This window comes from Penaeus vannamei, chromosome 36 (genome assembly GCF_042767895.1).
Source record: "Penaeus vannamei isolate JL-2024 chromosome 36, ASM4276789v1, whole genome shotgun sequence".
Classification (NCBI taxonomy): Eukaryota; Metazoa; Arthropoda; class Malacostraca; order Decapoda; family Penaeidae; genus Penaeus; species Penaeus vannamei.
This window is the reverse complement of record NC_091584.1, coordinates 11,800,932-11,805,931: the sequence shown is the minus strand read 5'-3', so window position 1 is coordinate 11,805,931 and position 5,000 is coordinate 11,800,932.

Below are 5,000 nucleotides of genomic sequence, written 5' to 3'. Positions count from 1 at the left end.
TATATCTATACTCGTAATCATCAAGTTGAAAATAAAAAAATGCATCAACCAAATTTCTAGGAATATGGGGTCTAATTAAGGGTGCACTAACTTTTGGATTTTCTAATGTCATTAAATGTTTTACACTGACAGCCTACTAATTTCAAGATATTACTCTGCTTACTTGAAGGAGAGTTAAAAGTAGCATATGGCAGGTTCAGAGCTCACCCACTTGTGCTTTTTTATGGTAACTGGACACAAGATATATCAGAGCCTATATGAAATAACAAAGTGCTTCACAACAAACACCTGACTCCCCAAACGCTTCAACTCTAGCTGTCTGTAACACATAGCTTGTTTGTTTTTTTCAACACATTACACATGCTGAGTCACCAACATGATTCACTTAGGGACTGCAATATTCAGAAGGTACTACAATATCACTAACATTCTGATCACTCGGACTTTTCTCCCTAGCTTTTTTTATGTTTACTTCGCCCTTTGATCTAAAGAGAAGAAAACTATGATTGCCATTACATTTAGAACACTTGTTTTGACAAAAGCTAGCAATATAACCCTTGAAACATAAATGGGCAGCTTTGACTTTTTCTTCTCGTTCCATTAAAGGGAGCATCTGAATATCGCAGCACTTCTCAGTTTTGTTTCTTGCTACAGAACGCACAATAAGATAATCTCACTTCAGATGAGGTGTGAAGAGCTGAGGCTGATGGCATTTTATTCTACGAGTTCTTGAATCGTGAATATATTTGCCTCATCAATGTCTGCCTCTAAATTGTCAGGATTAATTTCTATCTCAACAGCAGACTGTGCCTCTTATAGCAATATTAGCTTCATCTACTACTGTTATCATTTAAAACCTCTTGGAGGCTCAGGAAAAAAAAAATCGTGCTGCAGCCCTTTTCCTCTTCAAAACTTCTAGACTTTGCTATGTTTGTTACCTTACTTGTACAGACATTGACATCTATAGCTTCCAGGGCCTGAGCACAAAAAATGTGGGAAACGGTCTCACAACATACATTTGCCAACAAAACATGGTATTTTTTTTGGGGGGGGGGGGGGGCGTCACAAACGCTTCTAGGGACGAAACTAGATTCGTTTGATTTCTATTGTTTTGGTTCGGCTATTCAAGTGTTTCCATTGGAAATGGCTAGAATGTCTTTTCCATACCAGAATCGTGCCACTTTTGATATTATGCGTGTAGTGTGGAATTCTCTATCTCTGATGTAATCACGGTACCGAATAAGTCACTACATTATCTAATGCTCCTTGTGGGGCGGCAGCAACCCCTGCCCACGAAAACACAGAATCCTCCACATATTCACAACAGGAGAGAAAATCAGACTCGGCATTTGGCGCTCCCACATGTCGGTCGTACGCACGCGAAGTACCGTATTTACAGTCACGAGTGAAAGTAAGCCTTACAACATATCTATACGGAGGAGGAGCCGGGTTGAGGCTCGTCGATATCAGTGAGTGGCTTGCGGGAGTGTCAGAGAGGTAAGCATGATCGATGGATGGTCGCTCAGACTGAGTGGGCAATGGGCGGCAGTCTCAATAAGGAAATTGAAATCTGTGGTGAATTTTTTGTGAAGAAACAAATAATAGGAGAGGAATTGCTGATAGTACTCAGGTCTATTGCCTGGAGGTTTAACCCACTCCTTGACATCTCCAAAGTTTCTCAATGTTCTGAATGTGGATATCACAGTCTCCAGTGGTTAATCACTTGGAAGGTGTAACCCTCCTTGTCGAGCCCAAGGTAGGCTCCCCAACCATCACTACAGATTGTGGTTCGTGGAAGAATATATTTATGAGCGGGACCAGAGTTTCCTTATTTCTGTTAGGGGACAGGGGATGCACTAGAGGAATGAGGAAACCCTTTTTCGATTCCATGCCTCCAAAGTGCGACTGCACTTCTTATTTCTAAAGCAAGACTCGTCAATCTCGATGACAATGTCCTCTTCTCCTATTGGGTCTTGATTGGAGAGCCAGTTAGTAGTTACTACTGAGCAGAAGCTCCTCCTGTCAATGCTGGTCCGCTCTGCCCACCCAAGATTTTCAGATAAAGTATCGTGGTTCTACTTCTCTAGCCAGTGATTTATAAATCACTGACAGAGAAAGAGCACTGCTTTTACTGCTTAGTTTTGGCGATCGATTGGTGAACCCCCAAGAACAAGACACATTGAGAGCCACAGATGCTTGCCGTGTGGCTCGTCTGACAGGGGATCGGAGTTGCACCATTCTCAGGCGCGTAGAACTCAGTCATTGTTAAGAAAGGACAAGAAACAGTTTATTAGGAGTCTTGCAGAGGAGGTAGAAGGCCATTTCTTAGTAAATGACCTTCGTTTTGCATATTAAGCCCGGAAAAAGCTGCACTCCAAGCCCTCTTTACAAGTGACAGCAGTTTACCTAGTAAATGGCCAGATCATCGCAGATCCTGTTGCAGAGCAGGAGCATTGGGTATTTTGAGCAGCTGTACCAGGTTGACCCACCAACATTTAACTTGGATGCGGGGAGTGCCGAGATTCCGTTGCCGGATCTACCCACTAGTGAGGGGGTTGATCTCCAAGCTGAGGAGTGGTAAAGCAGCGGGTATTTGCGGCATCCCAGTTGAACTGTTACAGCCTGGTAGGGTCCTGGCTGCCATCTGGCGGTCCAGTACCATTCCCCCTGTTGAGGGGTGTGGTCATCCCTCTCTGGAAGGGGAAGGGGGACCAATGGGACTGAAGCAATCACCGAGGCATCACACTGTTCAGTATACCAGGCAAGGTTCTTGCCTACATCCTTCTGAGATGTATTAGAGACCACATACTGAGGCACCAGAGGCCGGAACAATCTGGATTCACTCCTGGTAAGTCCATAATAGACTTATCCTTGCGGTTAGAGTCAAGTTTGTAAACCGCCGTCGGTGTGGGCTATATGGCCACCTGGCTCGCTTTCCTCAGGATGATCCTGCCCACAAGGTTGTCTCTGTTCAAGATATCCCTGGGTGGAGGAGGCCTGTGGAACGACCTATGAAGTTGTGGCATGTGCAGATCGATCAAACCTGTCATGAGGAGCTCAAGATGCGGGTGCATTTTATGATTTTGAGTGTTGTTACATTACTGGTTTAAATAATATATCTATTGTATATTAGTTTGTGTAGTGTGATGATAAGGAAGTAATGCAGGGAATCAAGCCTTTAATCAAATGACTCTAACCCTACGCACTTGCTATCAAACATCGAGTATAATATAGCAACTCTCAGGCCTCTTAAAAGAAGGAAATGGTAGATGAAATTTTCATTTAAATAGTTGTATTAAGCTATTATCGTTTATTTTATCGAAGAAAGAGTTAACTGTAATCAAGTATCCCTTCATTTGTGATAGTGTATGGTTCAATGTTATTATTTATATCCGTAACGGCGGACAGCCATGATCTTACCGGATCCACCACATGTGAGCTCCTAGTCCCAATCAGACAAGTGGATAATTCCCAAGATCACGGGAATTTACTTGTCTTATTGATTGAACTATATCAACAACTTAAGATACACAGCCTTTTCTTTGATATTTTCGAACTTGCAAGGTTATATCATAGAGGTACAGAATGATTCTGAGGACATTTCCCTGTGAAGGCTATAGTTTGTCATCTGACTCTGACAGGTTTTGAAATTCCATGTTCTAGCGACTGTCATGATTGACCAAATTTCACCCAAATTGTATAATGTATTTCATGTAAAAAAAAAAAAAAAAAAAAAAAAAAAACTCATAATAGTTGTTTCACGAAACGGTGCGATTCGTAATTGATGAAAATATAAATGCGTATCTGAGATTACATGAAATATACTGAAAAATATTGGGTTCTGATTGGCTGGCCAGAGTGTATCACATTGTATCAAGGTAGAGGCTTACAATTTAAAGCAAACCGAAATGTTTCAACGGGTTCTAATGAAATGTGCATAAAAGTTACATGTATCAGTGTATTAAAATGATGGGGATTTCAGAAATGCCGCAAAAAGACATAAATAAATAATTATATATATATATATATATATATATATATATATATATATATATATATATATATATATATATATATATATATATATATATATATATATATATATATATATATATATATATATATATATATATATATATAAACAATCAAACACACACACAAACAAACACACACAAACACACACATATATAAATACACTATGAGTTACGTGTATATGCGCCATAACTTATTTGTTCAGCGAGCGTATACACATCACAATCCCCGCCATAAAGACTTTTGGGTAATGATTACGTCCCAGAAAATTCTGGCCCCGTCATAGAAAGTAATATATATATATATATATATATATATATATATATATATATATATATATATATATATATATATATATAAATATATGTATGTATATATATATATATATATATATATATATATATATATATATATATATAGAGAGAGAGAGAGAGAGAGAGAGAGAGAGAGAGAGAGAGAGATAAATAAATCAAAGAGGGTCCATCCACGCCCATGGGTATGCCCAGGGCCAAAATGCACCTGTTCCAATCTTGGTTCATTTCTTCTAAATGCTCCCAGCTTTTACCAGCTTCTCGATTCATAGTCCTCATCCAGGTTTCTTGGGGTCTTCCTCTGCCTCTTCTTCCTTCCCTTTCCAAGGCGGTTGTTTCACCAACATATCCTTTTCGGTAGACGTGTTCTTGACACCGTCAATATCGGATATATTCATCGATCGGCTGAACTCTTCTGATTTCTCGAAGCCTCCCGTTGGAAATCTGCTGCCAACCACTTGATTCTTTGGATTCTTCTTGGAGTTCTGTGTTCAAAAGCCAAAAATTTATCTTCAGATGTAACAAAGCTATACCACGATTAGTGTCTATGAATTAGAATTGGCCTTGTAAGGTGGTCTTGGATGCTGCATCTCATCCTCTCCGCTCTCACGCTCTGACTGCCGTGTTGGAGGATTGTCTCGCGTGTCTCACCTCGGT